The sequence below is a fragment of the Bactrocera oleae genome, chromosome 5 (assembly GCF_042242935.1).
Source record: "Bactrocera oleae isolate idBacOlea1 chromosome 5, idBacOlea1, whole genome shotgun sequence".
Classification (NCBI taxonomy): domain Eukaryota; kingdom Metazoa; phylum Arthropoda; class Insecta; order Diptera; family Tephritidae; genus Bactrocera; species Bactrocera oleae.
The window spans coordinates 38,011,575-38,023,036 of NC_091539.1; positions in this window are offsets into that span (position 1 = coordinate 38,011,575).

Below are 11,462 nucleotides of genomic sequence, written 5' to 3' on the forward strand. Positions count from 1 at the left end.
AATAAGGATTGATAACTTTCGAGACACTAAACTGTGAGTTCCGATGATCAAATGTACTATACATTGCTCTCTGATATGTTCTTTAACGCAAAAGTTGAGAGATCTTCTTGAATATCACCACTTTTTGAAAAACGAATTTGTTGTCGAAACTAAGGTTTCCATTTTTGTTCAGAAGTTCCTGTTAATCATCTTCACATTACCTATTTTTATCAATATATATATTTTCGTTACTTATTGTTTTAGTAAATCTCAGGTTAAATATACAGAAGCTCTCATCCGACATATTGTCGGATTTTAGGATACAACATATACTATATAATCAAATTTTACCTGGACTGACAAAAAAACACTACATCTTCACATGTTTTAATAAAAATATTTATTATCGCTTTTCAAATATTCTCCTGAGGCAATTAATGCAATTTTCAATACTCTTGTTATAAGCCTCGGCTGGGATAGCCTTCAGTGCCTTGACGAATTTCGGGTTTTTTGGTTCCGGCTCATTTCTGGAGCGTCATTCGCTAGATTGTCGGAAAGGTTCGTTGTCATATTAATAAATCCACGTCTCGTCACAAGTAATGATGCCTTTGATGAATATAGAGTCCTCAATTACGTTGTTAAGCATAAATTTTGCGACCTATACACGATGTCGTTTTTGCAAAAAAATTCAAATCTTTTGGTACGAGTCTAGCATTGATATGCCAACACAACGGTTTTTAAGCACTGTTTCATTAAACGAAGTAGTTGGACTACTTACATGAGGCAAGTTAAGGTTAAGCCACTATTTATGTTCTTAATAATATCATTTTTATTTATTTCTTGGAAAGATCTTAAAACTATAAATTTTTTCGTGATATTTTTCATACAAAATATGGAGAGAACAAGTACCTAACCACAACTATGAAATACGTCTTGGATAAGAAATGTCACTACTACACACGCACCCTGGTTTCCCACCAATTAGGCTCACAACCTACTACTTCTGTCTTCGCTAAGCTATGCATGACCACAAATCACTTTCAAATACGTACAATGCTTTCCTCTTAACTACTAAAAATAAATATGCCTTAACAAGGAGCCTTAAGTGCTAATAATAAACTACTAATTAGACTTATCAGCCAAGATTTTCTGACGCCCTCTTACAATAGTGTGAACCCAATCTCGACTACCGGATATTAATGGCACTTGTATGGAAAAGCTAAGTATTGAAAAGGGATTAAAACTCATACACCTTGAAGCCAAATCAGCCACCAACAATTTACCATACAATACTCTAATCTCTTATATTGCGTTCTACTAGCTATTCAAAGCGCACCACACACACAATATATATATTATACTTCCTGCATTTCCAGAACAAATTGAAAGTAGCAAAAATGTCAACGCGCACTCAACACAAGTGGTTGTAGTGGGAGTAAAATGTATGTCCGTGTGAGTTTGAGTGTGTATGTGAACCAGAGCGCATTAACTTTACTCCTCGGCACCTTTTGATATGAGAGAAAAGCAAATAAAAGCATACGATTCAAAGGCGCCAAATAGAAAATACGTGCGTACATATATCTATACAAACCCGATATGCAAATCGACACAACAAACAAAGGTTTTTGCGACAACATTACAATCGTTAAGCGGATTACAGATATTACTTGAGTGCACGTGTACTCGACCGCCAATGCACACAAAATATAAAGTAGGGGGTAAGTGTAAGTGCCTTGGTGGAAAAAAGCTTATTTTAACTTGTAAGTGTTCATATGTTTTGGTTGCTCAATATACTTAGCTTTTTCGATATACATTTTATTGTCTTTATCGGAAAAGAGTTATTACTACTAAGCAATGGGCTTACATAATGTCTTCTTAAAGCTTTAAAGCTTATGAACTTAGATCAAGGCCAGGGGCTCCAAAATCCAAAAGTAAATTTGCAATGATGTTTGTAACACTCAAAAAGAAATGTCAAAGACGCTAAAAAATATACAATAATATACATCTAAATGATCAGCGTGACGAACTGAGTCGATTTAACAATGTCCGTCTGTCTGTCTGTCTGTATATGTGCGAACTAGTCTCTCAGTTTTCGAAATATCCATCTAAAACTTTGCACACGTCCTTTTCTCCCCAAGTAGCTTCTCATTTGTCGGAATCGCGAATATCGGGTCACTATAGCATATCTCGTAAAATTAAAAAGTTTGTCATATAAGCACTTGATTTCGATCGTTCAGTTTATATAGCAGATATATGCTACAGCTATACGATTTGAACATTTTCTTCGGAAATTGCACCACTGTTTTAGATAAGGGACTGTGCCAAATTGAAGTGAAGATATCTCGTCAAATGAATTTTTCATATAAGCACTTGATTTCGATTGTTTAAATGGCCGCTATATGCTATAGTTGTCCGCTATCGGCGGTTCCGACAAATGAGCAGATTTTTGGAGAGAAAAGGACGTGAGCAAAATTTCAGATCTATATATCAAAAACTGAGGGACTAGTTTATACAAAGACGGACTGAAAGACTCACAGAATCGACTATAGTGGTCCGATCTAGACAATATGGTTCAAATGCTCGACAACCTTGGCTTAAGCTAACAAGTAAAAAAGGTTCAGGAAAATATTCTTTATCATTACATGGATCTTTTAATTTTCGGTAAAATTTTACTATTTTCTTCTAATATGTAATACTTTCGAAATTTAAATAATCCAGCGATTCAATGACTATTCGGATGTGTGAAGCTTGTCCGACACTCTTATTTTATCAAGACGACTAACACATATAAGAGAGAATCTCGGCTGTACTCCCTTAATTTTTATTTATTTTCCATCTGCTCTCCCACAGCCTAACCCAGGTGATATTCTTATAATTTTTAAATTTATGTATGTGGATTGCCTCTCGAGGTACATATATATGGTAGTAGTTATTCTAACTGCCTAAAATTATGGAGTTTGGGTAAGCCTTGGGAATTACTCGCAAAAAAGTTTCAATCGAATTAGTTTTGGGACTATCTTTGTCATAGGATTTGGCTTTAAATTTTGATAAATTTTTTTAATCCCAAAATATATTTAATTCGATCTTCAATACCTTTTTTATTTAAAACTCTATATGTGAGGTCTGATTTAAATTCGCTGGTTATGACTCATAACGATGGTTTTGTGTATTCTTAAGCTTTGTAAGATGTTCAAAATAAACTCTAGTTTCAGAGAGTTTTTATAGAGATTTAGGTTTTATAATTGAGGAAACGTTTAAGACTGATGAAGTTGAAAACTCGAATTTCTACTTTTTTCCTCTCAAAGTAGCTCGTTAGGTGGAGTCTACAAGTATATATATATTTTTAAATTGACTTAGCCATCATATTTTTATTCTCTCTTCAAATTGCGCCCAAATGTCTTTATTTTTGTTTCTGCTGAGAAAAAGCCTTAACCGGCTTAAATTTTCATCGATTTATTTCTTCCTTTTCCTTCGCTCTCCTAATTTCTCTACCCACCTTTTATTTATGCTACTTTATAAATATTTGAAATTCATTTTCAATAATAAAAAGTAAAATGCGACGTTAAATTGCATCAGCCCAGGACCGTTTAATATTTACATAGGCGTCCCTAAAACCCCTTTCATATACTATGTTATTCAGAGCTACCGTGGTCGGTCTCGCAATTTCGCTTTTATTTACATACTTTTTACTGCTATCTACATTTTCTACTTGCTTTAAAGCCCTTAACACTCACACTCACACACTTTGCTTATCTCGAATTTGTCTTTAGCTTGCCTTAAACCTAATCGAGCTATTTGAAATTGCAGTGGAGTAGCTTTGCAACTGCCACATGTTTTTGCATAATGTAATCAGGCGCATTTATTATTGTTGTTGTGTTCTTTTTCCCTCTACTGTCCTTGTACACACATACATACGTACAGCATGTGCATACAAGTATATTTACACACGCAAACATGCAAAATGTTCACTTGCATCCTGTAAAAGTTGCATGCTCGTAAATATTATGGATGTTCCTGTCAGTTGCAAGGATTTGACTTGGCAGTTGCTGCGTGCAAATATGTAATATTATAAGCCGCCGCTCTGACTAGCTGCAAAACATACATATATATGGTGAACATACCATATGTACGCCCTGTTGCAAAGCGTGGCCTCTATCTCATTAGTTGCGGATAGCACAGTAACGAGTTTGCAACAAAAAGACACCTGCCACAGCCAGTGGCTCTGCAATGCGCCTTGAAAAGCAATACCCAATACTCTGACACCAGCAGCAGGATATTGAAGATCGAGAAAAGCGATTAATAACAGTAATATTGTGTCAACAGAAGATAGATAATCAGATGTGGCAACGCAAGTGCCACAGTAGAAGTTGCAAAGTTGTAAGTAATTTTCAAAAAGAAAATGCAACAAGTTTCCGAGATTTAGTAAGTATGTAGCTTACAATTTTTTTTATAATTGTTTAGAGAAATTCTTTATACCCTGAACGGGGTATATAAAATTTGCTGCGATGTTTGTAACACCCAAAAGGAAACGTCGGAGACCCTATAAAATATTGTAATATACATGATCAGCGTGACGAACTGAGTCGATTTAGCAATGTCCGTCTGTGTATATACCCGAACTAGTCCCAAGGAGCTGCTCAATTGTTGGATCAGTCGATATCGGGCCTCAAGCCTCTATTGCATATAGCTGGTATACAAACTGACCGAACAAAATCAAGTTTTTTAAGAAATTTTTCTTTCGTATTTGTGTAGGGTATTACTGCTTCGGTGCAACCAAAGTATAACGTTATCGTTTTTTTCTCCATTTATTGGTTTCGTAGAAAATAATAGTAATGTTATAAACCTATCTCCGAGGGTGAAAAACAGTTACTCGGACATAACGATTTATTAGTTGCAGCTACTACCAAATTCATTAACTGGATATTGGAATTGCCGTTATACGTTTTACATATTTCAAAGGCATTTTTTATGTATTTGCACAAACAACTTTCTTTTCATATTCCAAAAGTGCTGTTTTGGGGTCGAAACGACGAATATGCCAATAGCAAATCCAATTTACCTTCGACTGGAATGTTCTTCAGTATCAGCTTTTGAATGACCTCATTCGCGCGTAACATTGTGTGTGGATATATATATTATATATATGTATATACTTATGCTTTGCTTCAAAATAGGCATTAGCCTCTTATATTCTTCCGTAATTTTTCTTAGTTTTTCGCCATCGTTTTCATTGCTGTGAGACTGTGTGGATTTTCTTGAAAAGTTAAGCCTAAAGTCTAGAAAAATGCGAGCTTTGATGATGATCGACGAGTTCGGTTTCTTTCTTCTATAATTTTCAAGTAAACTACGAACGTAAAAAGGAGTTCCTGAAGATCTTTTTCAGAGAAGAAGGAAATAAAGTTTGATACTTGTTCTAACACGAATCCTGGTCATGCATAATGATTGTGCACAACTCTGAACTCTACATCAAATCGATTGTAGACTCTTTTCAAAAGATCAATACAGCGATATTACTAGCTTTCCAGTTCATCTGAATTAGGCTAATATAAAACGCAAGGTATGGTTTTATGCTGTTAGGTATTTTACAGACCAGCTAAGATTTTGCAGAAAGTCTTTAGAGAATATTGTCCAAGCTTTACATATTTTCGATATCTGCATTTCTCCCACTTTCAGTATCTTTGCGTAAGATCAGCACTCTAAACTTCTCTCTCTCTCTCTCTCTCTTTCTTAAGAGTATTGTACCACTTGCCTCTCTGTTCTCAGGGCAGTCGGGTTCACGCAAGGACGTAGGAATGGACCCGGATTATTAGCCAAGAACTCTCAACTTAGCAGCACTCCTCTTAATTATTTGTGGAATATTTTCTGCTGCTACAATAACAACAGCACTCTGACGAAGAGTCTTTAATGCAGTCTTTCCGTAATTTAATACCTTTTCTGAGTCTCTAACTGATTGTTGAATATTTGACTGAATATAAATACTGAAGATCCAATCCTAAGAGCTATACATAAGATGTACTTATTTGGAATAGGACGCTCTCTGGAGAGATCGTTCATGAATTGAGACCTCCTCCTAAAAATAGTGTTTTATAAGTCTTACCGAATCCTTCAATGATGTCAAAGTTTCACAATGTTCTAAACGACGTCTGAGTTTACGTTCTATTCACATATCTCTCATTAAAAGGCATCTCTTCACTCTCTAGTCTTTTGTTTATCCTTGAGGAACGCAATGTAACAGTGTATATTTAATTATAATTCCGTAGCAGCTGCACTAATCTCATGTGATTTATGTGCTTGGGATGGAGAATTGCTTTTAAAAATAAACAAAAACTGCAACACATGAGTAAACACTCCTTTCTATATATATGTATTGTAGATGTATGTGTGCCTAGTTGTAGCCAAGTCAACGCGTGTGCGGGATTCGTATTCCCAGTTATCCTGTCATTTATTAAGTTGCGTCTAATGCATTCTTTCAGTGTTGCGTTGCAAGTCATTTAGAGTTTGTTTTTCTCGCTTCGCTGCAGGCTATCTGCAGTGTAATGGCTTAACGGCAAAAGAAAGAAACTGCTGTAGCGAGTGTAACAAATGAGTGTTAAGTGCATAATTCAATTGCACACTAGATTTTAGCTTTTTGCTAGAGCGTAAGACTCCTTAAGTGAGCTGAACTAGATAAAGAGTAGATAGGCTTGTAAAAAGAGAGAGAGAGATAGGTAGAGAGAGATATCAAGAGTGAGTAGATGTGTTCGGATGATGAAAATGGCTTGTGTGGAGGTTTTTATACATGCTATTTATTGCTCTTTAATTAAGAACAGCTGCGGTGAATTCACATACTGTAATACAGGGTGATTCTGTATGATTTGCTTTTTAACATATATCGCCATTTACAATTTAATGTTTCAGTAGATTTCACTTGGCATAAATAATATATTTAAAGGAGTAGTGTGTTCACTTCGCCTCAAAAACTCCACTTTAAGCTTTAGTGCTTATGAGTAACTCCGAGTTTATTTTTATGGTTTTGCTTTAACATTTCTCAGCAATTTAATTTTGTTGAAAACTAGGGTTGTTTCTCTGGTATTAAGGAGTTAAATTCACTTGAAAGTCAGACATTTTTTTTTATTCATTTGTAAAATGAATCTTCAGGAGGACTTTTGAAAAAAGCGTCTCGCGGTGAGATAGATTCTTCTGCTCAAAGTTGTTATCTTAGATGAATACAGATAATGATCGAAGGGGCTAGTCAAATGGTGGCTTTCTAAAAGAAAAACGTTTTTTGTGAGAGCCACTTCAGATTGGCTTAAAAGTTCCATATTATTATCAAAAATCTTATTACTTCGATCATTAATTGATGAATATATCTAAAAAGCACAAAGTTGGACCCGAACGATGAAAATGGCTATATGTCGGCTTAGATGTCAGTGTTGTTAGACCCTTTAAGGGTTTAAATGTGTTTTTACACAAAAAAAAAATTTTATGAATTACTCCAGTTTTTTAGAGGTTTAATGAAATGGAAAAATCTAATTTTTTTCACATTTCAAATGTTATTCGTAATTAGTTACCATCTAGTAATTTTCATACTAGTTCGGAAGTAGGCATTAATTATAAATTTCTCAGTAAGCGTTTCAATTTAATTGTATGACACCCTCTAATAGTACAACACACACCCAAGTAGAGTCATATGTTTCCGCATCAAGGCCGTTCTCAGCACGAGGTCTTCTATGCGAGCTCTATATACGCGTGTTAGTGCGTGAAATTTATATTTAATTGCTATAAACCGTGCACAATGTGCCGTTATACTTACTGCGTGACCCACACATGCATATTATATGCTTTTTATGCAACTTGTTGCCACTAGGGAAGACTGCTATGGTCTACCAGCTCATCCTTGCTTATGGCTTTGGCTAAGTATTATATGTGTGTGCTTGTGGATGGCGAAGGGTTAGCGTTGGCGTATGAGTGACATTTTCCACTTTATTTTGCACTAAAATAGCTAAGCTAGCTTTCTTGCCGCTTCGGACGTGCATATACATTTTTAATTACAATTGCGATACTTACTTGTGTGATTAGACTAGTTGCCAGTCTATGAAGGCGGTGTCGTTTCTTCAAAGACGCGCAATAATTAAAAAGTACATTTAATTTTTTTATTTTTATTAATTTTTTTTTTTTTCAAATTTAGCGTGCTGTATTAGTTTCAGCAGAAAATTAAAAACTAAATAAAAACCCAATTAATCTTATTGCACTCAACTTGCTGTTTAGATAAATGAGCACGACAGTTCGCACCAATAAAATACAAAAGTTTTTCCTCTCGAAAAGTTCGCTGAAAAATTGCCCTGGAAAATATTTGCGAGTCGCAGTGTGGTCAAGTGGTGGAGAAAGTATCATTTCAATTCACACCCTTTAGCGAAATTTATCACTGTTACTTTTTCTGTCCCACTCAACTCTTCCCCTCACTTCTTATGCTTCATCTCTATGCCTTTATTAAGAATGCTTGCCCGGCTGCTGCTTTTGAAGAAGATGCGTTATGCTTTTTGTGTCCCGTTGCAAGTTGCAAATGTAAGAAGAAAATTTCAAGAATTTTCACAATAAACGCACATACATACTTGCATTATGTTTGCTTATGAAGGAAAAGCATAATAAATAAAAATTTTAAGGTAAAAGCGCAATAGCACCTAACAAATAATAAGAGCTGAAGGACGACAAATAAACAAAACACGAACTGCTCGTAAATCTTTCAGTCAGCTAAAGTTTTGTGAATGCTTATACTGAACTATGTATAGTAGTGCGCAGAGCATATGCAACGTTGCCATAATTCGCTAAATGAATCTGTCTAAGTAGTTTATTTTGAAGTAATTCGTGACATCTCTAACCCACCTATCTATTGGAATTATAACTATATTTGTACAAAATTTGAACGTTTTTCTAATTATTATCTGAAGTTATAACATTTTCCCATATGTGTGTAGATTTATGGATTATTTTTATTTTTTAATCCCAAAAGAACTGCGCGGATTTGGCATCCAAGAATTAAACAAGCCAATTTTTGCTACCTTGTTCTGACGTGAACTGTAGTAAAGTGAAAGTATTCTGCATCGACCAGAATAAATTATAGTCATCAGGGGCAATAGCCCAAATTGAGGCCAAGCGCCGTCATGAAGGAAAATTATCGTGTCTAGTCGGAAATTCCGAGTGTTTTTCGACAATCGCTCGCTTCAATTAGATGAGTTGGTACCGTTAGCGTTCTTCATTAATGGTTTCATCCGGGTTAAGAATCTCATAATACCTTCTGATCCCACCAAATACAGAACATTACTTTGACGTCATGGATATTCGGCTTTGCGATTTTTTTGGCTGGTTGGTCAGGTTTGACACATGACTTGTTGCGTTTAGGGTTGTCCAAATGTACCCCTTTTTCATCAACGTCACAATCCAATGCAAAATCGATTTCAGTTTGTATCGTTCAAACATCATTTTTTACATGCAGAATCTCTGGGCATCATCTTATTCTACCAGAATACGATGGCTTTCGTCTGAGATTTTCTTATTTTGGGTCAATGTTTTAAAGGAGAACCTTATGAGGTTTCATATGCTTTCGTAACGGCTTCCGTAGCTGTTCAATGAACAGCACTTTTGTTCATCGCAAATTAAAAAGAGAGGATTAAAATACTTATTGTATTTAAGTTTATAGTGTCCTGTTTTATTTAATATTTCAAAAAGCTTTTGTGGAAGAGAATTTCGCGAGATTTGGTTTGGGCGAAAAATTTCTGGAATAAACGTTCTACATTAATTCCGTCAGAGTGCTGATTTTCGATATCAATCAAAAATGAAGAAAAGAGAAAAAATTATATTATAGGTAAAACTAACTCAGTTGATTAACGCTGTTGCATGAAGATGAGCTACTCATTTACCTAACTGAACAAAACCCCACGAAAATCTCTTCTTCCGCCGAATAGGTTACTCCTTAACCTATATGAAATCTCTTCATTCAACCCTGATTTAAAACTATCTGCTTGTGATTTTTGATAAACTTGTTTTTTTTTGGTAATTTCATTATGTCACAATCATAGAAACTTACGTCTCTATTGTAAAAAAAATTGGGAGATTCGATTTTCACAAGCTTCTTTTGTGGCGCATTTTTCACCAGAAAAATCATTCGTGGTAGACAGGAAAGGTAGACAATAGTAATCATTTTGAGCCAAATCCATACTATATGGTGGATCCATGCTCACTGAGCTTCTGGCAAGTCACTACCAATGTGAAAGGCTTGGCATTGACCTGATGAAACACAATACCACTCCGTTTGGCCACGGCTGGTCGCTTTTGGACGATTCCTTCTTTCAGATAGTATAATTGTTGACATGAAACTCTTGTATAATACTACAGCTTACAAAGGCTATCTATTGGAAAAATATGGTAATGGATTTTTTTTACTAGATCATATATTTTAATTTGGTTTCTATTAATCTATCTATCTGTTGTATATACTTTGCACACGACTATACATATAATAAACAAATATATAAATTGTATGCGTTCTTTGGCAGATTGAAGTACATCAGCAACACCTCCAACTGTGCTTTTGTATGTGAAATATGTATTCTTGCCCGAAAAAGCAGCACTAGTCGTGTTCGTTTGTTGTCCTGCTGTTAGCAACAATGACGGACTGCTTGCTAGTGATGGCAGTGTAGTCACCTTACATATGTCCATCAAATACTTTGGACGCATCCACACAACAACTCATGCGCACACAAATAAATTATTCAATACATACCTACACACCCACACGCACATAAGCACTAACGCAACGGTACAGATAAAGCAGCATGGAAACAAGTTGCGAAATATTTACTCAAAGACGCACGCAAAAATGTGCAGAGCAGACCCGGGCGGTTACTGTGAAAAGTTGAAAAAGTCAAGACACTCGGTAGTGCCTTTTAAATTGTTGCTGGCACCGTTATGCTAGCAATTTTCTTTCATATTTTTACAATACACATTCGCTTGTATTTACTATGTAAATGTGTAGTTGTGTGCCGTTAGCTGATATAATATTTATAAAGCAGCAGCTTTGTAGCACAAAGAACTCATAAAAACAAAGCAAATCCATATAAATGTATACTTGTCAATGTGATAAATTGATTGCGAATGAAAATGAGTGAGCGATGTGTTAAGTTGATGGAGCGACTGATATGGCGGCAAACAGTAGCGCTGAAAAGTATGCAGACGTGTATTAAATATGCATGCGTGGCTGAAGCTGTGTTACCGAGCTGGGGCTTCGTTTTCATATTGGAATGGTAATGGTAGAAAACAAGTGTTTTGCGCAGAGAGTTGTTATTTTACTGAAAGGAATCACGTACTCAATTTCACAACGTAACCTCAAATGATTAAAATATTTCACTTACGGGGTTATATCCACTTACAAGTCAGAAAAAACGCGTTTTTTGTGACTTTTTTTAAAGCATTTTATTTAATATGTAAATGAGAAAAAGAACATCAAC